This window comes from Chlamydotis macqueenii, chromosome 1 (assembly GCF_036417535.1).
Source record: "Chlamydotis macqueenii isolate bChlMac1 chromosome 1, bChlMac1.mat, whole genome shotgun sequence".
NCBI classification, from domain to species: domain Eukaryota; kingdom Metazoa; phylum Chordata; class Aves; order Otidiformes; family Otididae; genus Chlamydotis; species Chlamydotis macqueenii.
The window spans coordinates 8200210-8227771 of record NC_141556.1 but is presented as its reverse complement, the minus strand read 5'-3'; the positions used below and the strand labels follow the sequence as shown (position 1 = coordinate 8227771).

The 27562-nt window shown below is 43.5% G+C and overlaps 1 protein-coding gene across 5 annotated transcripts in view; it reads left to right on the top strand.

The window, feature by feature from the left end:
- Nucleotides 1-600: 600 nt before the first annotated feature.
- FAM107B (family with sequence similarity 107 member B) overlaps nt 601-27562 on the top strand; it is a 60568-nt gene continuing 33606 nt past the window's right edge. Inside the window, exons 1-2 of one of the 5 annotated variants that reach the window (XM_086745411.1) lie at nt 601-745; nt 16292-16435. The gene's annotated coding sequence lies outside the window, so the exon portion shown is untranslated. Of the gene's footprint in view, nt 746-2671; nt 2796-16291; nt 16436-22323; nt 22344-27562 lie in introns of those variants that run through there. The other 4 variants (XM_086745388.1, XM_086745377.1, XM_086745398.1 and 1 more) reach the window with 4 other exon arrangements.

The window sequence follows — 27562 nt, the reverse complement described above, 5'->3', positions numbered from 1 at the left end:
ACCATGAAACAGATTTTGGGGCACGGCGAGGCACGTTTTGGCTGGCTGGTCATGATTTCTTGGCCTCTTGCTTGGATGGCCCCACTCACAGAGTGGGGACCTTAGTTCCTACGAGGTGACTGGTGGGAGTGTCCACGGGGGACAGGGCTCCAGGCCACGGAAAGGGAGATGGAACCACGGTGGGGAAGTTAAGGGAAGGCGCTGGCAGGCTGCTCTTCCACGAAGAGAGGGGTGGCTTTTGCAGGTGAGTGGGGCCACTCCATACGACCAACGGCCTCGGCAGGCGTTTGAAAACTGCGCGTGGGCAGCCCACGCGTGTTGTCCTTGCTGGGGCGGGGGGAGGCTGTGGGCCCGCCTGCGGCCCCCCACCGCCCTCCCCGCGGAGGCAGGGCTCCACGGCGCTCACCTCCAGCCCCCCCTACCTTTCTCCCCACCAATTTCTTTCGGGATTTCCACCCAGCCAGGCTCCCCCCACCCCAGATTTTTCCACGCTTGACAACAAAGGAGGCGGCCGGGCGGCCTCGGCGGTGACTCAGCGGCGGGCCCGCCCCCGGCCCGCCCCGCCGCTCCCCTCAGGCGAGGCCGGGCCGGCTCCGCGCGTGTGGCGGGGCCGCCCCGGCGGGCAGTCAGGCGGTGAGCGAGCGGGCAGCTGCCGGGCTCCCTTCTTCCCTCGTCCCGCTGGGCGCCCCGGGTCTCCCAGCCCCCGTCTCCCGCGCTGCCGGGCGGGGAGAGCCGCCCCGGCGAGGTAGGTTTTGTGTCTCCTCACACAAAGGCGCGGGGCTGGCGGGGCGGGACGGGACGGGACGGGACCAGAGCGGACCGGGCTGAGGGAAGGCGGCTCCCTCCGAGGGTCGTCGGTGGGAGAGGGGGTGTCCCATCACCGCACCCCTTCCCCAACCTGTCGGGGTGCCGCTGCCTCCCACCACACAGCGGCACCCCCGGGCCTTCATTCATGAAGGGAAATTCGTGAAGTTAAGCGTGGCTCTGCCAAAAAAAAAAAAAAAAGGAGGGGAGCGGAGTCCAAGGGTGCCCGGCGGGGCTGTGGGGAGCGGCGGGGGAGCTGCCGGTCCCCCCGGCCGGGAGCCCGCCGCCCCCCGTGGGCTGCCTCGCGGGTTTCCCCCGGCTAATCCGGGCTGTGGAGCCCGTGGGGCGTTTCGGCTTCTCGGTGGGGCAACTTCTGTGCTCCAGTGAGTTTTTGGTTGCGGTCGGGGCAGCCCCCACGGCCCGGCGGGGTCCGTGGACTGCAGCTTGTGGGGCTGGCGGCGTGTGGTGTCGGATAGGAAGAAGAGATGGAAAAGGAAAACCAAACTGAAAAATATACACATTTTATTTTCTATATGTCCTGTCCTGTTAAATGAGAATTCACTGCGGTTGAACTTCTGATGTGGAGAGTGGCTGTTTCCTTACAAATCTTAAAAAAAAAAAAAAAAAAAAGTAAAAGCTGGGAGCCTGGCAAGCCCCGAGGACTTGGGCTCCCTCCCGGTGCTTCCATCCCTCCCGGTGCTTCCATCCCTCCCGGTGTGGTTCTGTCAGAATTTCCCTACAGGGCCCCGAGAGTCCCCATGGCCAGGTTTTCCTACGCGTTGGGTTGCACAGCTGGGTACAGCAGGGGTGAATGTCTTTTGGGGGTTCACAAGGGGAAGGGGCGCAATGCAGGAGCTCTGTGTAACTTCACTACTTGTTTGCTTCTTCTGTTGGATTTTTTTCATAGTTGAATGAGTTCTGCCGTCTGTCGGTACTGTGCGGATGCCGTGGCTGGCGCTGGAGCAGAGTCTGGTCCTGTGAGTTCAGGGCAACGCTTGTAGCGAACACAAGAGAGAGGCAGGAACACGTGCACACTTTGGGTTTTGTTGAGAACTCGCGTAGTCAAAGAAAAATGCAACAAAACGAGGAAAAGATGCTTCTGTGTGAGCATCATGTGGTCGCTGTGTGTAGTTTGTGGTGTGAGTTTTGTTGAGTAACTCTGGCAGCGGTGCCGTTCTGCGTTGTGGTGCGTATACGTGTGCGCTAAGTCCTGTAGCACCAGTGAGGACGTTTAACTGTCATTGACTTGGCAGACAAGTAGGAGTGTGGAAGAGTGTTGTTAAAAATGGGAATAATTGCATGTGGATCTTGTAGGCATTTTGAGAGACATTTAAACTGTATTTAATCTGCCTGGGATAGAAGACACTGAGAAGCTCTTGCTTTATTGATGATTGTTTTCCTAACAATATATGGACAGGCAGCGTGTACTGTGAATGTGATAGCTCCTTGCTTATTGTCAGCGATATTTGCTCTGGGACAATAAACAATTGTTCGCTGGGCTTTATTAAAAAGAACCACAAATGCCCCATATCTCCTAAAACAAAGCCTTCATTGTCTTAAAGCAACTGTGGGCCAATTTCATACTTGGTGTAGTTCCATTGATGTCAGTGGAGTTTTGCCAGGGATGATTTTTGGCAGGTGAAGTGTCACTTGTGTTTTTCAGAGTCCAAAATGCTTAAGAGTAATGTTGCTATTTTACTTCCAGCACTTAAGTATTGTTAATTAAAATGATATGCTGATGCTTCCCAAAAGTAAAGAGTAGAGGTGAGAGAGTCGTCTCATCAGATCCTCTGAATAGTTTCCTGCTTGCTTTTTCCTTTCTGCTTCAGACCTTGCATCCCTTAATTTACTCTTCGTTCTTTTTCAGTCTTGGCATCTTTTTTCTCTCTTCAAAATTAAGAAGCTTCTCTGAACTCCAGCTCAGCCTTGAGCATTTAAAGGTTTTGGGACTAACTGTGTTGAACTGCCCCACACCACCCCTGCACCACTGGGTAAGTGGGGAGCTGGGTGGCAGTTGGGAGATCCTTCTCGCGCGTGCACGCGCCTCTTCTTTACAAGCTGATTTGTGTGGTGGCTGTGGTGGGTGCATTTGCTGAAGCAGCAGATTGTTTAACAGAGTCACGCAGTGGAACAGCCAGGCTTGAGAGAGACTCAATAGACTGAGGTGAAGGGGGGGAGTCACTGAGTTTTTTACATAGTGTCATACTTGTGGCATTGAGAAACAACTGGTTTTGAGTACACCCCTTCGTAACATCATGAAAGTCATCTAAAAATTGAAGCAGAAGGAAAAATGGAGAAAGATAGATGGAAATATTCTTGTTTGCTAGCTGTGGGAAGAGGAGTGGAACTGTTTAACCAATAATTTGTTTTAATAGAACTATGTTATCTTTATATGCAGTTAGCAGTATTAAAAACACACGGCCAACTCTAAGGCTGCTCTGGCACTGTAGTTGTTTTAAACAGAACAAGTTTCAATGCTTAGCTTAGCAGAGTCTCTGCTGAGCCGGTTTTGTGTTCAACATCTTTGCACTGTACAACTTTGGATCTATTTGCGTCTCGTAATTACACAAAAAGAACATATCGGACGTAACTCACATCTGATACTGTCCTGACACTTTTGCAAACGCGCACGTCAAAGAGCAAAATCCGCGCACTGTCTAACTTCAGAGGGGGAAATAGTATGCTCAGTGCTTCAACGCAGTGACCAGTCTAAAGTTTATTCTGTTTTGACCAGACCTGGCATGTTCTTGAGTATCAGTGGAAGTATGGTTTGCAGCTTAACGTAGATGTTGCAAAGAGCCTGCGACTCTTCTGTATTTGCTTAAAGAGCATGGAAGTTAGGGGTTTGGTGTTTAACATAAACCAATGGAAGGATTCAGCTATGGAAAGGGAATTAGTCCATGCTAACCTAAACACAGAGCTGTACGTTTGATAAGGAAAAATGGGGGTTTTTTTTTAGGAGAAAGATAAATTGTCTGGCTAGAACTACATTTCTCAGTGATACTTCTGTATCTTGCATGTTCTTGTCAGGCTGATCTCTGTGCATGCTTCATTTATATTAATCCTCTCAAAACCGTGCTGAAGTGGAAAGGTGCTGCGTCTTCCCAGTGTGGGGAAGACACCTTCCCTTAGCAGAATGGGGAATAAAAGCACAAGAAAGTAAATGGGTTGTCCATGATTACACAGGAACTGTGTAGTGGTGCAAGAACTTGAACTCATGTCTCCTCAACTATTTTCTGGTGCTGAAATGAAAGAACTTTCCCCTCTGCATGAAGGAGTAGGAGGAGAGAGGAGGCACGGTCCAGAAGGCACAGTATGAAAATAAGTTTGGTTACCTGTCTGGGATGCAATTAGTGGTTGACTGCTTTTCCACCTCTGATATGCACGTTGATCTTTCTTGGAATATGAAAACCAGGAGGTTTTTCTAATGGTAAATGCTTAAACTAAAACATTCAGTACATACAGGAGAGAGAAAAAAAAAAGTAAGGGATGTTTTTCTTCTCCTTTTATACCTGCCTTTAATTAGTGGGTGCTGTTTTTGTAGATGGGTCTCTGGCTGGATCTTTGGGGAGGTCCTTCATCTGGCCCACTGTACAGTTGCACATGAGCAGGTGCCAGCAGAAGGGAAGAGGAGGCTTTGCAGAGCCAGGAGAGTCGTGGTGAGACCAGGACTGCCTCTCTGGGACTCCAGCTGCTGGGTGAGGTGGTGCGAGTGCAGGTTCTCGCCCTGAGAGACCAGGCTCATGCTGCTTTTCTCAAAGGTGGTTTCTAAAGGGGCGCCTGTTCGGACTTCTGCTATGCACAGACGCTCACGTAGCCGCTGTTCTCGCCTGGCTGCTCTTCCGCTTCAGGGCGTTGGTACGAAGGGCTGTGTGTGTCACACGAAAGCGGGGAGCTGCGTGTGGCAATTCTCTTGTGGCAGAAATCTTACAGGGATTGTATGAGAAGGGAGCGCTGGTATCTGCAAGAAAAGGAAGGATGTGGTCAACAGAACCTTTTCTTCCCCTTTCTGTGCAACTGGAAAACATCGGAGGGTACCTGCTACCTCCGTGTTTCATCACAGTGTGAAAACTGAAGTTTGAAGTAACGCTTTTCCTTGCAGCACTGTGTTTGGCGGTTGACTGTTGTAATTGCAAAGTCTGTCATAGTTACAACTTGAGTTTCAAAACATGTTTCGAGCTGGCAGCCTGCTTCTTGTGTTCAGGCCAATGCTGTAAGTTTTGTGCAATGAAGGGTAGGAAGCTCACAGGTGGTAGAGCAGCGTTTCCAAGTTGTGTCTATAAAAGAGTAAGCCACAAAGGTTTTGGAGCAGTTGTGTGCAGTGCTCTGTCCACCGGTCTGTATCACATTTTAAAATAACATTTGAAATCAGTAGTTACTCAAATTTTTGAGCCTGGGTCTATGGCGAAAGGACAGAGTTTGTGGTGAATTGGTGCAGGTTGCTTTCTGGTATAGATCTGCTCTGGCTTGGAGTTAATTGAGTCTTCAGCAGGTCATCAGCTTGCTTAGATGGGACAAGGATCATAGTTTCATGATGAGACCAGGCAGCACAAATGCAATAACCTTTGCCTTATATAGCTTTATTTATTCTAGAAGCAAAACTCCTGGATTTGCTTACGTTTTAAAAATTTCTCCGGCAATGTGAAGCCAGAAAACTGCCTTTGGTGCAAATACATGCTGCTCTTCAAAGAGAGGAATAACGTAGTCATTTAGGAACAGTGGGACAAATTCCTTTCTGTAAATGAGATCCACTTCTTCATTTTTACATTTGTACTGCAGTTTCAGGCAACATGTGTGCCTGTAAAACCTCTGTCCTTTAGCAAATACCAGCCTCTTACATTTGCTGCCCCTCTGTATGAGCTGCATTAGAGTCCTGTAGAGAATCATATTTACGATGATGAAACGTGAAACGTGCTCTTGCTCTAAGGCATAATTTAATGTCCTGGACAGCAACCTTGCTGCTTGTTGTGGTGGGATGAGTCTTACTTTTTACCTTGTACCCAGGAATTATTCACCTTTCCTGTAAGCTGGAGAGCTAAAATAAATACTTCTGGAGGAGAAACTGCCTTCATGTTTGACTTTGGTTGAAGCAGACCCTCTGCTTTGCAGTATAGTATATTTTAGGGAGGGGAAACTGAGTCTTGAAGCTGTCACTGAATAAAGGGAAAGCCACATGAAGCTACTTACTTGAATATTAGGAGTTCTCCTGTCCGTCTCAGATGGATGTTCGCTTCACCGTGCCTGTGCCCACTGGTGCTAGCTAACCCACCAGCTCCACTCTGACTGGGGGCCAAACGCTGCCAGTCAAACGCACTTCTGTAGCGATGACATTTAGTGGATCTTTTGGTGGGTTGGTGAGAGGAGGATGACGATGGGAAAGAATAAAACACTTCTTTTAATTCCTTGCGTGTACAGTGAATGGGCGTTCCTAAGACCTAAGCACATACACAGGCTTTTGTTCTAGTGCTAATAATAAACCAGAATTCACAGCTCTGAGTAGTCAAGACGATGTGATGAGAAGTGGGTCAAGACCATTCGTGTGTACATAACTGCACTCCTAATCTAGGCCAGCGCCTGGGCTGGATGCTTCAAAACAAGCTGAGAAGATTTCAGGGGAGCTGGAGTTCATGCTGTCGGATGGGTGAAGTGCACCTCTAGCTGAGCAGGGCACTTAAGGATGGGGATGAGAATGGATGGTCTTGAGTCGTTTTGCATGTTAACATGACCACAGAGGAAAAGCTTTACTGTTTAGTTCCTCTGGAGAGCAAGGAATTTAGTTTGAGCCAAAGGAATTTTTTTTTTTTTTCTTCCTGGCAGGATGAGTTGGTGAGCAGCCCTTCAAATACGGGCGCTGCTCTGCTGTTGCAACTGAAATATGTCTCTGCTACCTCAGTTTCCTCTTAGGTGTCATCATTGCTGAGTGTCCCATTGTGTTGCTGCTACGTCCTTCAGACCTGCCGTGGTAACTGAGCTCCTCCGTGCCCTTCAGGGAAGAGTGGATGCCTGGGCTCGTCCTGAGATGCAGTGGGGCTTGGCTGTTGGTAGAGGAAGAAAGCCAGTTCTCATCGGAGGCCGCTGGGATTTGGAGGGTTTATTTTTGCAGAGAATAGGGACGAGTTTGATTGGGCTATGATAGTATTTGCATTTTATTACGATTTTTTTTTTCCCGTCCTGGAGCTTTTCCGGGTAACTTGCCCTTGCAGATGAGCTGTGTGATCTAATGCGAGCTGTACTACACGTGTTTAATTCGTGTAATAGCCGGCACGTCACTGCTGCCCCCTGAAAACAGTCTGGCAGAAATTTATAGCCAGGTTTGAGTGTCTTAAAGAGAATGGAGGAAAGGATTGGGAAGGAGTCGTGGTGGTTCTGGGATTTTCTCTGGGTAGGAGGTGGTGTTTTGGGATTTCTAAAAGTGAACCAACTTTTTCTTCCAAGCCGTAGAAGTACCTTTGAGGCCCACTTCTGTGATGGGCAGAAGCAAACTGGAGTGCTGTGCATTGTCACGACCTCCCAGTTGTGCTGGCAGTGGGTTTTGCAAGGTGAAGAGAGAACTTTTTGTAGGTGGATGCTAGGGTGAGGGCGAGCAGTGATCACAGCTCGCCTTGCCGCTCTCCCACCTTTCTCCTGTGTCCCTCGTCATCGTGAGCCGCACAACGACACGCAGACTGATCAGAAGTGCTCAGGTGCAGGGAGTCCTGTGTATTCTGGAAGGAAGCCCTGTCTGTGCGTGGGGTTGTCCTGAGCGTGCTATTTCTTACCACAGGTAGCAACTGTGGGGAGCTGGATAATCTAAGTGTGCTTATTACTCTTCATTTACTCATTTCTTCTTTCGAGTACAAGAAAGCTGAACAAGTCATAAACTTCTTATGCATAATATGAGCCGATACATTCTTCCTTTTTCAGAAAATACCTTAAAAGCTAGCTTTAGAGTTCAAGAAATTTAATGTCTCTGAAAAGCAGAAAAGCCTGTATGTCTTAGGGTGAAGCTGTATCTCCTTGAAAAAATTTACAAAAATATTTTTCTGAAGTTCCAGCAACTAGAAAGCCAATTTTGAAGCTTGTTATAATAGAATCATAGAATAGTTTGGGTTGGAAGGGACTTTTAAAGGCCATCTAGTCCAACCCCCTTGCAAGGAGCAGGGACATCTCCAACCGGATCAGGTTGCTCAGTGCCCCGTCCAACCTGGCCTTGTTTATGAAGACTGTAGTTTGTAGATGTCCATGTCAGTCAGTCTCAGGTGGAGGATTTGGTTTAAAGGGCTGAAGCACGTGTTACAGATGCCATTGTATCAAAACACTCTCTCTTTTGGGGAAGCTTAAATCTGAGTTCTTGGGCCTGTCTGGCTTTCTCTGTAGTTAGTGATGGTGAAACTGAGCAAAAAGAGGGAGAGGCTGGAGGCAGTGACTGGCTCCATCTTTCTCCTAATCATGCCAAAGTGCGGTAGCTTCAAAGTTTCCTCTGTCAACCCAAGAATTTACTGAATGTGCAATGACTTTGATTTTTTTTTTGTTGTTTTTTTTTATAAATGTAGTAGGTAAGCGGAATAAAATAAATTCCCTTGCTCAGAGATGTGAGGGCGAGTTAGCACATCAAGTTAAACAATAAGTGTGCCAGCTATTGTTCTGTTTTCCAGTGGCCCGAGGGCCCTTCCAGCAGAGCACTGGCCTGTCGAGACAGTCCCTGCCCTGAGGAATTTACAGTTTCAATAGAGAAGGGAGAGTGAATGAATGGACATTAGAGACACGAAAAGGTGAAGCATGTTATATATATATTTTATTTTTTTGTGACACCAGCTCAGTGGTTTTGCAAACTTGAAGTAGAAAAATTTTTCTTGCATCAGTTTTGTGCTGAGCGCAGCTGCTTTGCTGGAGATCCAGATTTTTACTGGAATCTCCAGTGCAGATGTATCTATATAAAAGTGCTTTGTCACTCATGCTTGTTACATTGCAGGAACAGATTTTAAGATTGTGAGTTGCCCTACAGGGATCTATATACTTTCCAGCTAGGTAAGGCCTACTTTTCTCAGTAGAAGCACTAAAAAGGCATTTCCTGAACCTTGTTATCTGTTTCCATGTAATTAACAGGATTAACAGATCCAAGACAACATGTTCCTTTAGCTAAATGTCATCCATTTTCCAGCTTCAGCCAGAAATTATGGCAGAGGGGGGGAGAAGCACAGGTATATATAGTAAATCTTATTTTCAAAGAAAACAGGACTTTAAAAAAGTTAGACCAGTACTTTTTGCTAGAAGATTTCTGCAACTGATGTCACTTTTATTGTGAAATTTTACAGCAAACAGCTTTAAAAATGGGGGCCAGTTTGAAATGCAGAGCTGGAGAAGAACTGGGTGAAGAAGTTCAAAAAAGGGGAAAGGCTTTAAATCCTGGGGGATGACTTGGATGCTGTAGCAGTGGGCCATATGGGTACCTGAGTGGCTGGATTTTCTACTCAATTTGTAATTCAGATATCTGCATGGTCTCTTCCTAATCCAGTGCCGTGATTTCTTATGGCTAAGGAGTTCTTCCTTTCCTCAAAGCTGTCACGGTGTTGCTGGTGCGGGATGACTACAGACAGCATCTCCCGGGGAAAGGCTCTCATTTCTGATGCGCTGAGGTGGTGGTTGGCTCCGTCCGTGATGTACTTGCCTTTGCACTGAGAAGGATGCCCAGCTTTTATAATGTTACGTTATTTAAGGTCTTGATGTCTGCTCTACACAATTCTTAATTGATGAAGCATCCCCATATCAGCTTTCAGCGAAACTGTTTTTCTGAGCCTTTTTTTTTTCCTCCCTCAGAATTATGCAAGAAAAAAGACACTCTCACTGCTGAAGCATAATGCTGTCACCTGTTTTACTTTGTGTTTTTTCCATATTGAGGGAAGGCTTTTCTAGTGCTTAATTCTTTCGACTGCCATCATCTGGTAGCATACAGGGTGAGGGCTGCGTTTGTGGTGCCCGTTCAGTGCACTGAAAGGCAAGAGTTTAGTAGTGAACTGTGAGGTAAAGGAGTGTGTGCTTTCAAAGAGCTTATTCCTTCCAATATTGACTGAAGTTGAATTAATTAAGAATCCTGTCAAATTGGGCACAGCATGCATTGATAAAATGGTGCTTCATTAAAAGCCTGCTCTAAGGGGTCATTTCAACCCCTTCCTCTCGTTTTAGTATTGGATCTTAATCTTTATTACACGTAACATTAGGACTTAGTAGAATTAAATATTAAAGTTTGAACCAGTGATGGGTTCATTCATTCTTTTTTTTTTTAATCTGTAACAATGAAGAAGCCTCAGCTGATTTTCCTGTTCAGGTCTGATGCTTCACAAGACTTGAGATTCATCCTTATTTTATCTCCAGAATAATTATTTGATTTAGGGTATTTTTTCTTTCTAATAGGAAGCTGATCAATTAACTGCTAAACCAGCCACAGATGTAGTTAATTTACTTTCTAATCGCAGATGTTTAGAGTGCTATAAAGTCAGGCAAAGATTAGATTTAGAAAGCACTAGATTACACATACTAGTCAACAAAACATTGAATATCAAAGATAACTAATTACTGTAAAAGCAATGAAATAAGGAGCTCCCATTCCTGCTGGGTATTTTCCCCCAGGAAGGGGACTAGAAAAAAAATTCTGTATTCTAAAATACAACTGTTCAGATTCTTAAGAGTAAATGACTTTGTAATCAATGTACTGTTTCTTTTTTCTTTTCTTTTCTTTTTTCAAATTTTTTTTTGTAAACTGCCATAATTAAGCTGCCATGAACTCAGCTTAGGGCGTCATGGTTTGCTAGATGGGTCGCTTAGAAGCGGACTGTAGGAAACAGCATCGCGCAGGAAGGAGAGGATGTGAAAGCTCAAGAAGCCATTTACAAACTTAGAAATAATTCCAGTTAATGTAGTTAAACTAGGTAATTTCTGCTTAGAATTTTAGAGCCGTGTATTTGAAAAATAAACTGTCAGGGTAAACAAATCCTTCCAATATCTATTTAAAGTAGATAAATATTTATTATTGTCCTTTTACAGATTGAGAAACAACAGTTGAATTGACTTGCCTACAGCTATAACTAATTAGTGCAAGGATAGAATTTGAACTTGGGACTTTGAACCAAGAGAAAAACAAACAGGATGAAACATGGCAAATGGAAACAGAATGAAAAGATAATATAAACTTTATATTTCCAGCATAAACTACCCCAATATGGAAATAATCTTCCCTTAAAGGCCTCCAGGCAAGTAGGCAGCCTAAAAAGCTGCTTCTTACTGAAAAAAGGATCTGGTTAGACCGTGATCATTACCTTACTTGCCAATTTTGTGCATCTGCCATTACCCCATTACGCTTGTTGCTTCAGAGAAAATTCCTAAAGACAAATTGGAATTCAAATTAAATTTTTAAATCATTGAAATTCAAACGAGGAGCACCAGGCAAATTACACTTCGTTTTGAAAAGCTGCAGCAAAATCATGCAAGAAATTTCCTTTGCTTATCTCCCAGACCGATTGTTGGTGTGAGTCACCCGAAGCAGTTTTCCTAAACGTGGAAATGCAGCTGACTCAGTGACAAGTGATCGGCTTCGTTTTATGGGATGTCACTGGCTGTGCTTTCATTAAATTGCAGTTTTCCCTCTGTCCTGGTCAGATGTTAATTTTCATTACAATTTGGGCTGAGCATAGAGTCAACATTTCTATTTTGCTTTTGGTGAGTCCTCTGGATCACAAAGGCCATGACCTTTATTTTTTTTTTTTTAAACGCAAAAGACAGTGCATCATAAAGCACAGCGCTCACTTGCTTCTCTAACTGGCGTGCTGGAGGAGCGGTGGCATGCCACGTTACTGCACCGTTTTATAATTTGTCCATTTTGGGAGAACAGGGTTGTCCTGTAACAGGGTTTGGGATTCCCCTCCCCTCTTCTCTGGAGGTGTATTTGGAAAGCATTTAATTCATCGCAGTACCTCGTTATTTCAGTCAACGCATTTTGCTTCACTGATGAAAACGAAGAGGTAGGGAGTTCTTAGTGGCATTTCTGTATAAACTTAAGGAATTTCAGACTTTCTTAATGGTCACTGCTTGTTTCTAAACACGCTCAGTTAAAAGGCAAGGCAAGCTTCCCTTAGGTTTCTGGACTGTTGAATGTCTTCTGTAATGGATGCTCTTTGAGCCAGATTCCTTTGCCTTTACTGTCTGGTGTTTGCTCTGGTGCTTGTGATTCATCTGAATGTGAACTAGCCAGCACTTGACTAATGGAAAACCTAAAGTAAATAAGTGATAGTGCGTGCTAGAGAATCAAAAGGTCCTGTAGTGAGCCTTGGCACTCTTTAAAACAATTTAAATATCTTTCTGTAAACCAGTTGTTGAATGAAGAGTGGATGAATGGAAGTTTAAAAGCTTGAATCATTGAAGTTTGGGACACTGAAAGCCTAGGCTAGATTTAAGTGTTATTACTTTGAAGTCCTTAATGGAAGGGAAGTAGAAGAGCATTTTTAAAAGGGCTTTCTTTATCTTTGCCTGGGGTTTATAGTTGAATCTAGGGCTTGAAGTTTACAGGGTTTGGCATTAGAGTGGGAATATCCACATACTATTCAAATGTACGGTCATCAGCTTAAATGATCTGATTTTTCTCTTGTCTTCCTCTCAACTCTAACAATTTAGTCTCTACTATGAATTGTTGTTTTTTTTTCTGATGAGCGTATCTTCTATGTCTCCTTTACGGGAAGCTTGAATTTACAGTGCAATTCTTCTCCCCTTTGCCTCAATAGTGTTTGTTAAGAATATGAAACTTTTTAATCCAGAGCCAGCTGTTGTGAAGCTGAAAACCTAACTTCAGAAGTTAAAGGCCCTCCACCGAAACCTGGTGAAGGTGTACCCGTGTGTGTGCACTAGATAAAAGCAAGCTGCCTTGCAGCTGTTACTGGTGGTGGCACCAGGCTTTCTCTCCTCCCAGCCCTGTTCTGGAAGGACTTTTGATGGTACGACTTGTCCTCAACTGAGTAACTGGCCCGGGAGTGACCTGGGTTTATTCTCATGGCAGCAGTTAGACCTTGTTGCATTATCTCGTGTAAGACAATTTGTTAAAGGTTAATAGTTTCTTTTTTTTTTTTTTTTCTTTTCCTCTAAAGTGAAAGATGTTTTAGATGATAGATGTCAATTATGCAATTGGCAAATGACAGGAAGCTTGTAAAATAACCAAAAGTGGCTCTTGCAAGAATCTCAAATTTTAATAATGTTCATCACGACGGTGGTGTGTTTGTCCTAATAAAAGAGGTCTTTGTACCTAAGGCTGGAATAGTTTGGACTTTGGGGGCTTTTTTGTTTGTTTTTGGGTTTTTTTTTTTGCCTTTTCTTAAATGTGACACAAGCCAGAGGTATCCTACAAGATGCTTACTTTCAGAAGGAGTGCGGGCAGGTATGTGCATTAGAGTTGGCCTTTTCGCCATAGTCATCGTGTTTGATAAATTTTGACCTGATCTCTGGTCTGGAGAAGGATATGGGTCAGACTGCAGGACTAGACTGGAAAGAAAATGAAATGTGAGATAACTAAAGGAAAAAAAAATGTGGTCTGTCTGTTTATAACATATGTATTTCTGCTACAAACCAAAGCTGTAAACTTTCTAGCTGATCTGCACGAGATAAGATTGCATGAATCTTTCGCATTATTATCACAAGCCTGAACTCTTCCGTGCTGCGTAACTGAATCCCTGTTCTGCAGTTCACATGTAGTCAATGTGAGGATCTTCCAGTTTTGCCCTCAGTAAACTTTGGTTTGTTTTCCTGACACTTCATTTCCTGTTGATCCACATTCTTAGAGTTGTTTTTGGGGGATTTTCTTGTTTGCTTGTTTTTTGTTTGGTTGGGTTTGTTGGGTTTTTTTTTTTTCTTGGGTTTTTTTAATGTTTCCAAGGGCTGTTATTTGCAACTGTTGTTTGGCAGCACTGGAATGAGCCCTGTCAGAGCCCAGGCTCCTGGCTGGAGTTTTTCATTACTCAGCCACCGGTTTACATGAAATTTAGGAGAGCTTTGTATCTTGGAGGCTTCAAACCCTTAAAAAAATTTGGCTGAAATCAGCCAAAACTTACAAGGAGGTGTGTGACTGCACACTTAAATTATCATATAAGAAATCTAAGAAGGTCATTTAACTTAAATACCTGACCTGGGCCTATATTTGCCTCTTGGTTATGAAACAACCTCTCTGGATGTGTTTTTGCAGCTCAGCTTGGCACCAAGGGCACTCGCTGCGGTGGCTCTTGCAGCCCAGCTCTCGCAGTCTGGTTTTGCGAGAGCCGTGCTGATTTAACCAAGATGTGGGCATCAGAATAGCGTCCTAGATTCTTCCTGCTTTGTGTCTAAATGCTTTACAACATGCTCGCTACCTTTTTAAGAAGCTTGTTGTGCAAGAAAACCACACCGATTTCCTTCAGCTCTGTTTAACCGTCATTTGGTGGGTAGGCGAGATGGGGAGTAGAAAATACATTTTCGTTCTTGCGAACTTTCTGACGGGTGAACCACATGGAAATTTTGTAAAGCTGAAGACGGGGAAAAACCCCAGTGTATTTCAGTCCTCTCATTTGGTTACAATTATGAAGGCGTAATGTTCATTTACCACTTCTTTCTAGACGCTTTTTGTAACTGAATGAGCTAGTCCTGTAATTCAATGACATGTGCATCGCAAAATCTTGAAAATTAGATAGGAAACTCGTTATTTAAAATTGTTAACTATCTGTAAACTGGCTTCAGGCTTTTGAGTTGAAAGACTAACCATTGAATTCAACATGCTGCTGGGTTGTATCACAGAAAGATAAAAGTTGGTTTTACATGAGGTGGAAACTTAGACATAGTGGTATGAAACTCAGTAAGCCCACAGTGAATATACGTTGGCTGGTTTTTTGGTTGGTTTTTTTTTTTATTTCTTTATAGTCAAGGATCATACAATAAAGCAATGTACTTCTATAGGTGGCCTGTCACATCATGTAGGATCCATCTTTGCCTAAGCAGGAAATGCTGATTAAGGAAAGCGGCTGCAGACCTGAGCTGGTCTCCAGCTTTATCATCTCTGCTGGCCAATAACCACATGTTTCATCTGGTGTTCTTCCCAGGGCACGAGCGTGCCTAGTGAGTAATGCATAAAAAACAAATATAACAAGGGTTGATACATTTGGCCAGCTTGCAGAGTATAAGGTTGTCATTATTTTTTTTTTCCTACTTCCTGCCTTTTGGTTTTTTTTTCATTTGAAACTTACCTTTTTAACACAGCATTTCCCCTTAACAGCCTGGGCAAGGTTCCTTCCCACTTTGTCTGCGTGTTAGTCTTTCTACAGGGATGGCTATGTGGAATGATGTATTTGGTTTTTATTTTATTTATTTATTTTAGCATTAGCTTTTTTATTTGGATTTTGCAGGAAGTTATATAGTTACTTTTTCTTAATTTTTTTTTATTGTTGTACGTAAAAGGAAGGCTAAGGACCACATTCTAGTGGGGGAAAAAAATAACGGATGTCAGAAATGTACCAGTTATTACTATCAATAAAATTATAATTAACTAAATGCTCTGTCTGGCCTCTTGCCCATGTAACAAAGAAAAATCAAAGTCTCTCCTAAGTTGTCATTACGTGTTATCAAAAATACATTTCCATCCCCCAGTGAAGCTGAAGGAAAACTGGCTACCAAGTCTCTACATGCAGAGAAATCTTGGTTATCCAGGTTACGTGGTTCCCTACACTTGTGTGTTTGTACTAAAGAGTCACCTTTATCAAGCCAATCTGTATTTAACATCACCGTTGTATGCACACAAAGTGTGGGTCCTGCAGCAGGACTCCTGTTGACTTTGCTTGCAAGGTCTGCCCAAGGTTGTCTCGATTTACTGCGATACATGGGATGCCACCTGCAGAATCCCTTGGAGAGGGAAATTCCTGTTCAGCAAAGCCTGTGCCTTGCCTCCTCCTGTGCTGTTAACCTGGTTCTTGTTGATGTGAGGTCTTTCTGCAAGTCCTGCTCAACCCAGTAAGTCAGGATTTAAACTGTCTGAGCAGGTATTGGGCCGCTGGGCTGCCGACGCAGATGGCGGCTCGTCTCGCCTTCCCTGGGAGGAATGAACCTCCCTGCTCCAAACCTGTGCGAGGTTTTCAGTAGTTCTCAACTTTTTCTGCTGGAGACGGGTGACGGCCTGCGCGCTCCCCAGAAGGGACCAAACTGGTATCAGTGCTGCATGCAAGTGTTTGTCCTTTGGGTGCGGTTACAGTGATGGGAGACGAGGAGGGAAACATCAACTCTGCCTGGCTTTACTTCTTGTTCCCGAATCTCCTGTTTTTTTTTTTTTAATCTTTAATCTTCAGACTGAGCCAATGAGGTTTAACGGCAGATCCTAACATTGAGCTGATTACGCACAGATCTGCGGGTAAAACGTTAAGCTGTCCGAGAGAGACTGGCCGTGCTGCCTGAGATGAAGTGGTGTCTTCTTAGATCCCCATCAGGCAGCCCCCACCTTGCTGTGTCCTTCCAGAGCCCCGCTGTCAGAGCCAGAGTCGCGGAGGTCCCCAGGCGCCATCCTGTACCACGCAAGGGGAGAGCGCAGAGGCAGCATCCGCACCGTGCTTTAAGTGTGGTCCTGACACCAGGTGCAAGCTGGGACTCCCGTTGGCTGCAGGTTTGGCGTGACTCTTCCCCACTCATCCTCCCGTGGCCAGGTGCCGTGGGGTTGTGGGCCCCTCTCTCCAAACCGTCACCCGCATCACCTGCTGCAGGAACGGGTGGGGCTGTGCACGTTGGCTGTTCTGAGCTGCCTTACAGCTTCTCCGTGTCCCAGAGAGGAGTTTGCCACAGCTGATGGCAGCCTCCCATGACAGCCAGCAAAGGGTGGGGGAATGGAAACATCACCCTGAAATCCCACTCCCTGCAGATGGAGGGTCCTGAGGCCGTGAAGTGGGATTCTCCGCTGAGAGCTAGGACTTCCCAGGGCTGCTCCTTGGGACACAGGAAAATCCATCATTTTCTTCCAGCCCATTTTTTTCATTTCCTGGTTCAGCACTCCAGTTAAATTTTCTCTTAAGTGCTGTTTACATTTGCAGCTTTAAAAATGTGGGGAAGGCTCTCTCGTGGCAGGCTGTAATATAGGGCTAGTCATTATTTCAGAGATGGCCCCTGCCTTGCCTCTCGCCCTCTCATCTGTCATCAGCTCCCTCCTGTGTTTTCTGAAGTTTTTGCTTCGCTGCTGTGACACGGAGAAAAGTAAGCTCATATGGAGCTCAAATTACTGTTGAGCCAGTTCGGATCTCTTTAATGGAAACCTTCCTTCTCCAAACCTTTTTGCAGTCATTTCACTTAAGTCATAAAACCTCTTCTGTTTGAACATTATGAAAACAAACCAAACCCCTCCTCTGTGTTCGTTACAAAACACTTTGGTTCCTTTCCCTGGTTTTGTTTCGTATGATTTACTTAGCTGCTGCTGGAGTAGCATCTTGGGGTAAAAAGACACTGCTTCTTAGCCAAACAATTTAAATTTTTCATTAAGTGAGATGTATAACCAGACTCTTTGTGAAATGAGTTAAATGTCTGTTTCAGCTCAAGCTTTAAATAGGAAGCGTGGATCATTTCAAAAGCCAGGAAAATTTGGACATGATAGAGTATGGATGCAATAATGCTTTTCAGCAGCTGTGGAAATAAAGGAAAATGTCTGACTGGTTCTGGCAAAAGCTTGCATAAATTTATAACTTAGGCTGTATGCATAAGATCTCATGAGACAGAGTGAATTTTTGCGACCGCATGTAGTGCTGAGCATCAACCCATATTTGCAAAATCCTGTGGTAAGTGTCTTTTCAATTCATTTTGTTTTTTTTTTTTATTTTATTTTCCTAAGGAAGAGATGTGCCAGGACCTATTGTAGACCTTGTTAAGTAAATTCTCTCTCTCCTTTTGTATTCTTGTTTTGCTTTTTGGCTTTCTGTGCTACTGGCTAATCTGGTAGTGATGCTTAAGTTTAAAGGGACCTCAGTTGCACAGTCATGCATGTAGGGAAAAAAAAAAGTAAAAATATATATACTTTGAGTTTTTCTCTGAACTCTTTGTTTTCTCTGTTTTTTGAGATGGCGTGATATCATCTAAGTTATTTTGTCAGGTTGTGAAAAGCTTTTTAAAATGGTCAGCCTTGCATTTGTGCAGGGAAAACTTTGGTATCTTCTGCCTTCAGAATTTCAGCAAAGCCACGATCGCTGCAGAATCACTTGGGTATGAGTTCTCTCCAGTTACTGTGTTTGACTTTTACAAGGAGCTGTACATGTTTAAAAAGATTTAATAAGAAATAATAAGATATTAGCCCTCCAGACCTGGTTCTCTGCACACATTCAGTAAATGACTCTTGAGATCAATGGTTTCCTGTGTTTTATTAGCGTGCCAGTTTCATCTGGTCCTCTAATGTCACATTTCTTTTTATAACTAGTTTATAAGGAGAAGGACCCCGTTAAACCAGTTCAGGTTTCTCTGTTGCAGTGCTGTTGTCCTTGGTCTCGTAGCACGCCCATCTTGGCTGTCCATCTGCCGTGCTTCGCGAGCCTCTGGCACATCCCCCCGGCGCTTCTGCATCTGTGCCGAAAGCTCCCGCAGTCGCTTATGGAGCCGTATCTTTTTGACCATCTCTACCTCCTTTTATTTTGATGAGTTTACAAAAAAAAAAAGCACACAATCCCATGTTTGCTTTGTGTTTTTTAGCTGACGCAGGCTGAGATTACAAGGTGGTCCCACCTCTGTGTGCGGGGATGCTCTAGACGCTGAAGCCTCCCAGGCTGGAGCTGCGTGCCCCTCACGCCCCCTGTGCCAGCCCCCCCAGAGCAGGGCTGACAGCAAGAGGAGGGTGAAAACCAGTGACAGCTGCTGCAGGGCGATTAGGACAGCTTCTGCTATCTGATCTCGCAGCCAGGTGGTTTCTGTTCTTGCCAGAAAAGGTGAGGATGCTAGGTAGGCAGGGAAGAGGGGCCATCCTACACCTGCAGCAGCCATTGCCCAAATGCAGATAGCTGGGCTGTAGCAGGAGGAAAAGAAAAGCTTCAGCTTTCTGAGCAGTGCGCCTCTCCAAGAATCGTATTCTGCTTCTCCACGGAAGGGTAATGCAGGTGAGCGGAGCCTGAAGACTTTCTGCTGGACGTAAGTCTGGCACGGATGTGATCTGGGTGCCTGGTGTGTGGTCAAGCAGCACTGCTGTTGTCTTTGCTGCTCTGCTGCTGAGCTGGGAACTCAGTGAGGTGTGGAAGCATCTTCTACGCTTGTGCCTCTTTATCCAAGCCTCCTGGCAGTGCTGTGATACAGGAGTGAGTCTTGTCCGGGATGAGGTCAGGGCAGTGTTCTTCAGATTCTCTGTTGGGGATCTTGGACTTAAACGCTAATTGTGAATTCAGGATTGGCAAAGAGCTGTTTCAGGATGGAATGCCCCCGATTCTGGTTTATCCACTTTGAGATGATCTTTGAATATTTTATTGAATGTGTATATGGGATTAGGTCTTTAAGATTGTGTAGGTCAAAAACATTAATTTAAACTAGATTAGAAATACATAGAAGTAATCAGGAAAAAAATCTTATTTACAAGTAAGTTTAAAATAAATGTGTAGTTTAGCTTCATGAAATATTCAGCCTATCTTAACCTGCCCTATATCCCTGATTTAAGCACCTTAAGGCTTCCCCTCCTGAACACTTGTGACCTGTTGAAATTTACTGGTTAAGAGGTTGGAAGCAAGTTTTCTTGAAAAATAAGCAAAATTCAACAGTAGTTTCTGTCAAATTCAGAGATATTTTCTTGATTTTTTTTTTAATGTCATTCAATGAATTCTGTAACAACTTAGTTCAATTCAATAAGTAGTTATTGCAAAGCTGAGAAAGTGATGAAGAGTCGGGAATATGATTGAAATAGAAAAGGATAACTCTACTAGTTCTAAAATCTGGAGTCAGGGCCACAAATAATCAAATTGCTAACTTTAGATAATTTGTTTCATAAATTTGATCCATAAACAAAATGTCTGTTCTGCTCGCTTCAGGTGATTTTATCTAAGTAAATAAAAGTTTCGCTTTGGTTTTGTGAACTTACTCAGCCTTCACTTAAGTCTCTTAATGCAACCTTCATAGGAATAAGGGCTGAAAATTTGTTCAGTTAGAACATTAGAGCTGGGTCATTTTCCATGTGTAATAAAGAATTTGAATACGTGTGTTTTATGCCACCAATTAGTGCTGTAATTTATCTTCCTCTTCAGCAAACAAAAGGCTCATGTTACAGCAACCCTTCTGCAGAGAACAACTGAAATGTAGAAAATGCTACAAATGCTTAACAATCAAGATTTCTGCTTAAATAACTTTCATTTTTAGCATCTCTTAATTTCTAGAGTACGAATCAACAGTGTTTTGTCCTCTGATGAGGAGGAAGTGAAGCTGAAGTGAAAAATGGAGGCATGGAATTATTGTGAACCTGCGTGTACTTTGTTCTTGATGTAAAACACTGAAACCCACAGACTGCAAGCTTTGAATATACAGGAGTCGCCCCTGGCTGCACAAGAAGATACTTAGATTTGCAGACTACGAGGAACCTTTGTGGTCTTTCAAGGAAAGCCTACCTTGGTTAAAAACAAGTTTAAAAGTTGAAGCTTGCTGCGGTTTCTTTTTTGAATCTAACAGATGCTTGGATAAAGGGAATTAGTCATAAGAAGGAAGTCTGAAAACTGGTTTGAATTATATTTCAAAGGTGAAGGTTATGTTGATCATTTAAAACCTTGATTTCTCACCACCACCACAGTCAGTAAATGGCAATCTGACATGAGGTTCTGGCAAGATACAGGCTGGTCTGTGAAAAGCCTTATGCGAGTTAAAACAGATGGGGTTTGGGATCGTATTTAACATATCTGGGTGGTGATGGAGTAGTACACCAGAGGAGGTGACTTGTTCTCACCAGCGCGGGATGCTTGTAGATTCAGCTGATACGGGCCCATTATTTATGCATGTTCTGGCAAGTCCTTCAGCGCTGAGTTGGAGAATGTAGGTCAGCTGCACCAGTGAGGCTCTGGTTTCTGAATGGCGATTGCCAATCCTATCCCAGTGCCTCTTTCCAGTACCCTTTGGGCTTTTGGAGTGCTGTTGGAAGGCTTTGTTGGCAGTCTGCTTCCTGGCTTTGGCACAGACGACTATTAGTCATCTGGTACTCATTTGCCCAAGGGCAGCCATGCAAACGTTCGCATGGAGGATGGCACCTCTGAGGGAAGCAGCAGGGATGTTTCCTTGAGTCTGTGCCTCGCCGAGTCATCTCCGGCCAGCGTCCTGCAGCACGAGCATGGATGTTTGCTTGTTAAGTAAAGGAAATAGGTTTCAAGTATGTTACATCCTTCCAAAGCTGTAACAATTCCCTCCCCCCTTTATTATTAATCTGAATATTTAATATCAACAGAATCACAGTAGATTAAATGCCATTTTTGGTTCCGATGGGATGCGATTGCTGTAATTGTTGCCAGGCAGTATCTGAAGACGTTTCTACCTAAATACAAAACCTAACCAATGGGAGAGGGAGGAAGAGACTGCTAATGAGATTATGAAGTAAAATATTGACCGAACGATGTTCTCTGTCATGGAGACTGGGGAAGGAGGAGAGAATTTCTGCAAAAGGAATCAAAAGAGGCCTTGGTTTGCATTTTAATGATGGATTAAAATTTGTGGTTTAAACAATGGGATTTAATCTGTTAGTTGAATTAGGGTCTTAAAAGTATGTTGAATAGGCTGAATTGGGGATAAATATTCAAAACATAACTACTGCAAGCATTTAAATCAGGAGCAGAAGAGGAAGGGAGAGAGCAGTAGGAAGCAATTGGTCTCCCTTTCTGTAAGGCTCTGGACTACTAGATCTTGGTATCCAGCTGAAGTTTCTCCTTGGAAGCCTTTTGAAGGGTGGTTAACAAGGCACATGCTTTCTCCTCAGGGAAGTCAAGGATCAGTGACAAATTAACCAGGGTTATCAAAGGAAAACATGTTTTAATTTGCTTTGCAATTCAAAACGGAATATTTCAGCATCTATAGCACCCACCTTCTGTCAAATTGTTTCAACATCCAATAGCTTTCACTGAGGATAAGTTCTCTTCTGTTTTACATGGTCCACATTTCATTTTGCTCCTTGAATCCTGCATATGGCTGTTTCCTGTGATGACATTTTGTAAAGGACTTCTGCGTATTTCTGCTGTTTCTCACATACGTCCTTCTGTGCAGGCTCTGAATGGGAGAATGGAGCCGCTAAATGTCTTGGTAAAGGATTTTTTCTGTACTTAAGAATAGATCAGTCTTTATTTTAGAAAACATTTGCACAGTGATGGCACCTATTAAACATAAAATGCTTCCGTGATACCCGTTGGAAAGAATATCCATGAATAAAAAATGAACTACTTAAATTGGTACTATTACTTTTCGTTCTCTGCTTTTCTACTCTTGCCTGTTGCTTTTCTTCTCTTTATTAGCTTTCTATGACGGTGGAGTTTTCCTTTCAAAAGAGGCAACATGGCCCTGTTATTCCCCGTTGCTTGGTTTCATCTGCAGCGCACGCGGTAATGTGATGGGGAAGTTGGGAGTTGTCATTTCAAAACTCTGCATGCAGATAGCTTGTCTTCAAAACATCCTTCTTTTTCTTCCCTCCCTTGCTTCTGCTTGAGTCTTTTGCCATATCAGCTCTTTTCCTTTTACCTCTTTTTATTGTTTCATTTGATGATGTGTTGTACGTACTCTGTGAACACAAAGTGAATTGACGGTCTCTCAGTATTTACAGCATGTTCCTGAGTAGAGGAGGTCTCCTGGCTCTCACTTACATAAATCTTAAATAATTCAGAGCACTTTAGGTGTAAGTATAGTTTTAAAAATAAAACTTACCCTCTGTTAAATTCCTGGAGATCGTTGTCTTTGTATCAGCAGTCCTCGTCAGGGTTATTAACTTTCCGATCTTCACTCAGGCCAAGTCTTGTTCACTTCTCTTCAGTATTCTTTCACTGATTTAATAAAATAGCATCATTATGTCTTTGTTACACCTGGACTTGTGTGAGAGGGTAGTGGTGATTTACTCTCTTAATTTCAAAATTTTCAGATTTTATGTGAAGGACACTGGCCACTATTCATTGAAGCTGATAAACCTTCCTCGGAGGAGCGCTGGGTTGGTAACAACAAAGGAATGGGGAGGATAACGAGTCACTGGTTTGGAGAAATGAGTGGGTGTTAATGGCAGGCGAAGAATAACTGAGCGCATAATGGGCAGGTAGTGAGGGTGACCCTCCAGCACTGACTTCTGTTCACATCCATTTTGTTCCCTTATTCTTTTCACGCTCGCAAAACTCGATTCTAATTTAGTGCAGGTTTCTACCTTCCCCGTTCTTGTTAGCGTGGGGATGGTCAGAGCTGCTGGTGGTAACGAGCCCACGTACCATACAAAGTCGGGGGGGCTGCGGGTCACTGCCGCTGTGCCCGGCCCCGTTTAATGAACCTTTTTGAGAGTGTGCAGCAGTTGTGCATGCATTTTACGATGATAACAGGGCCTGTTAGGTTTTAAATAGATTTTCTTTCCAGAAGCATGACAGGGTTTTCATGCAGCTTGGTGCTGTGTTTGAGGTTACATCACCATTTCCATTATAAAACCCTTGTTTCCAGTAATGGTGCTGGGCAGCAGCCCTGTTACAAAGTACTTAGTGGAAAAAGGTTCTGTTGAGATTAAGAAAGGAAAAATTTTCAGCCTCTTCTAATGTTCACTAAAAATATTGGAAGGTAGGAAAGCCTGTGTTTGCCAGTGAAGAGCTCTGGCTCCCCTTGTTGGGCTTGGTGCTGGAGAGATGTGCTCTGTTTTGTTGGTAACTGTCTAGCTTTGGAAGGAAAACTCTTGGATCTCTACTGGTGGCATCTTTGTGACTTGTGATGCTCTCCTCTGTGACCTCAGACCATGTGCTTCTCAAGAATGTAAGAGGAAGTTAATGGAACATCTGACCTTACTTTTTAAGAGTGAGACTTTCATTTTTACTTTCTTGACTAAAGCTTCACAGATTCAGAGTTCATCTGAGTTGCAGTGACTTTTTGACTAGGGTGAAGTATTATCTTGCCTTTCTTTTTCTTTCCCCATTCAAAAAAAGTTTCCTTTCCTTGATCTGTGAAACTGTAATTCTAGATGGTGCATGAGAGAGTCATTCCTTGCTCATCTACTGGGATCTAAACTCGTACTAGTTGGAGGCAGTTTGTGGTATTCAATTAGTGGAAAAGGAAACCTTCAGTTAATCAACTCTTATAATTAGTAAATGAAATGTAAATGGTTATATCAACAGACTTCTAGTGCTGGCCCTGCAGACGGCTGTAGCAATTCAGCAGCGTGCAGTAATAGACACTTCCAAACTGAAAGGCTATTAAGAAAGAAGTGGTGTCTTTGCATGACTTCAGTTCTAAAACGCCTGTGTTAATTTCTGATTTCCTATTTTTGATGTAGATTAAATGAATATTTGATTTAGAGCTAATAAAGCAAATGGTATGTCAGATTTTTAGAGTGAGAGGGAATCTTCTGGCATTAATGCTAAACAGGCTCGTGTCTTATTCAGCCTACAGCTTTACTCTGCCAATCAGGCTTTGTTTTTTCACATATTTTCTTAATTGTTTGCACATTTGGGGATTGCTTTTTATAAGAATCACTGTAAAAAAAAAAAATCAAATAGAGGTGATTCATCAAGATCTGTTCCAATTATTAACAAAGGCGATGTATATGTGTGTCTCTATGTATGTACATATGTATCTATATGTTTATGTGTATGTTTTAAAGCAGCCGGCTTCAGGCTTTAACCACACGTGGGATATCATCACATTGTTTTTTCTTGGCCACGTTTGTGGCCAGGAAATGGACTTGGCCCAGAAATGGACTATTTATTCCCCTTTGAAGTCCATTTGTGGACTTGAAAATAAATAGATGGAAGCAGGAGAGACACTAGGGATTATAAGGAACTCTTAAAGTTCTCAACCAGCTTTAGGGTCATCTTTTTCCAGTGATGGAACATTCAGGTCTTCTGTTAGAGTTTAAATAGGCAGGATTGGAAGTTACTGTGCATCTAGAAGTGTAGTAGATGGCCAGATGCCGAAGGGCTGATCTTACAGGGCTCAAGTGGGACTTGCATGATCCACCTTCAGTTTCCAGTTCTACCTAAGTTCTCACATATCTGTGGGCAATAGCTTGATTTCTGTTTTTTTTCTTTTGTTTTAGCTGACTGCCTGCGTAAATGCACGCTCCTAAGTACAAAGTACAAAGCAATTTAAAAAAGCTCTTAAAACCAGAAAAAATTCTGACATCTAATGAGATGTGCTGATTTGAACACATATTTGATTTGAATTTATTTAAATAACTGTGAGAACATGTGCTACCAAAACCACTTTTCTTGAGACCTAATTGCTTTTAAGTCTTGAAAAGCTCATCTTGTGCATGCATGTCTACAATTCTAAACATCTTTAAGATAAATGTAGATTAATAAAGTGTCTTGAGAGTGCTTGTCTATACATGCATTTAACCTAAATGGGTGATGAACTGCATATATGAATGCTTCATTACAGAGAGACAGAGGCGAGTGTAAAGTTTTCAATTCGAATGAAGAAAGCTGAGGCTGACTTTCATACGTCTTCAAGTTGTGCTCGCGTGCCTCCTTGATCGGAGCCTGCTACGCATTTACAGGCTGAGCTCATCCCTCTCCAACGGGAGCAGATGGGATTCTTGAACTTGAACCAAATTCCTAGAAAGTTGCTGCGCTGACATTTTGTAAAGGTGTGAGAGGGAGTGGGAATTCGGATGGCAGAGGCTGCCATGGCAGAGAATGATACGAGGAGAAGCAGCAACGCTTCCCTTCACTGTATTCGGCACTGCGGTGACGACTGAATATGGAATTTTTCAGCGTGGTGGAATAAATGCTTCTCTCTTGCCATCTAGATGCCATATCAAACACATCCTCTGTGCTTGATTGTTATTCGCTCCCCACAATGTAATTAGCTCAGAATTATAATTCTTAATGACATTTTCAAATTGGAAAATCCCAATACTTGAGTCTTTCCCTCTCCCCTCCCCAACTGGGATTTGTACAGGGATTTTGGCTGCCTTGTGGATATTTTGACAAGGCCCATGAAGAAGATGGGTGAGAGCCCCAGGCAGGTATTTCCTAGTCCTCTTCCCCCCGCACGTGACTGTGTGATTCCTCACGGTCTCAGCATAGCTGCTCCCCTCTTGGGGAATCTGGGAGGGAACGCTCAAATTCCAAGGGATTTTGAACATGATGACGACTTTGGCACCACTACCTGTTGTTATTTAATGGAACAAGCAAAGATGAGTTTATGTGTATTATTGTAAATGAAATAGAGAGGGGAAAAATCTGAGATGTTATATTTAGTAATAATAATTTTAAATGTTCCACCTGGAAATGTGATTCTGCCTTTTTTAACAGGCTGTTCTTCTTGCAAGCCAGACTGGTAATCCTGTTTGTCCACAGCTTTACAGACTGAGTTCTTCTTGCTTTGCTTGAGGGGTTGGAGGTTTTGTGAGCAATCTTACAAGCTGGTTTACCCTAATTTAAAACAAAAGAGTTTAAGAGAACAGTGCGTGCTTCTGATGGAGTAACTTCTAAATACAGAATTCTCTTGCTTCTCTCAAAATACTGAATTTTCATACCAGGAGAGGTCTGGTAGCTTTCCTTTAAAATGTGTGGCTTCAGCCTCAGTGCCAGAAAGATTTTGTCTTAGATTGAAATTGCCGTATTGTATCTGGTTGCAGTTATCTCTATTAGATACTGACTTGCATGATGGGCTTTTCAAGGGAAAGCTGAGCACATCTTTTGTTCTAGGTAGCATTAGTTTAACATGTGGAAAATCTGTGTCTCTGTGTGTGTGTAAAATAATACAGTAGGCTGAGTCACTGCTTTGGAAATTGTTTTCAGTTGATGAAAATAATCAACTCACATTTTTTACATTATCTTTTTTTTTTTTGTTTTTAAAGTTTCAATTTATCAGTTGTTTTGTTCCACTGTTCCAGAAAAAAAAAAAAAATCAGATATTGTTAATTTATATATATATAAAGTCTTTTGGACCAAATGAAACCGTGTAACAGAAGATTGAAGCAGGAAAGGGAATTATTGCTGGTGAGTGATTAGATGTGCGTTCTCTTCCAGTATCTATCAAGAAAACTGGCAGATGTGTGGGCTGCAAACCTGGTATCAAGATGATACAGGCTGTTGAGTTATTGTCTGTAATACCCAGCCCTGACGAGCACGGACTAGTCGTGCGTGCATCTCTACAGTGTATGAGTCATTTACTGCTCTCCTGAACGCGCAGGTTTTGTTCTGTCTCTTAGTGGCTGCTTCCTTCTTTGGCTTTTTCTGTGACAACACAGCCAGCACTGAAAATGGCTGATGTACAGCCACCCTGCTTATGCGAATGTAGTGAGCCGCGTCCTCAGAAATTACACGGCAGCTTCCAGGAGCCTCTGGCATCGGTGCAGCGTGCCGTGTAAACCGCGGGCAGCTCTTGCAGGGCGCTCGTTCAGCCCGAAGGCACTCCGGTCCCGTACGAAACACGTTGGCGTTTGGCACCGCTGTGTCAGCAGAGTGGTTTAGCTGTGCAGCTGAAAGACACATGAAAGAAAACGTGAGGAAGAGTCCGCCTTTCAAGCTAAATGTTCAAGCAGCTGCTTTGGAGCGTCAGGCCTGCCAGTTCCTATAAAACCAGTTCTCTGCAGGCAATGGGTAATAGTATCCTTTGCTCTGGAGTCTCCTTCCTT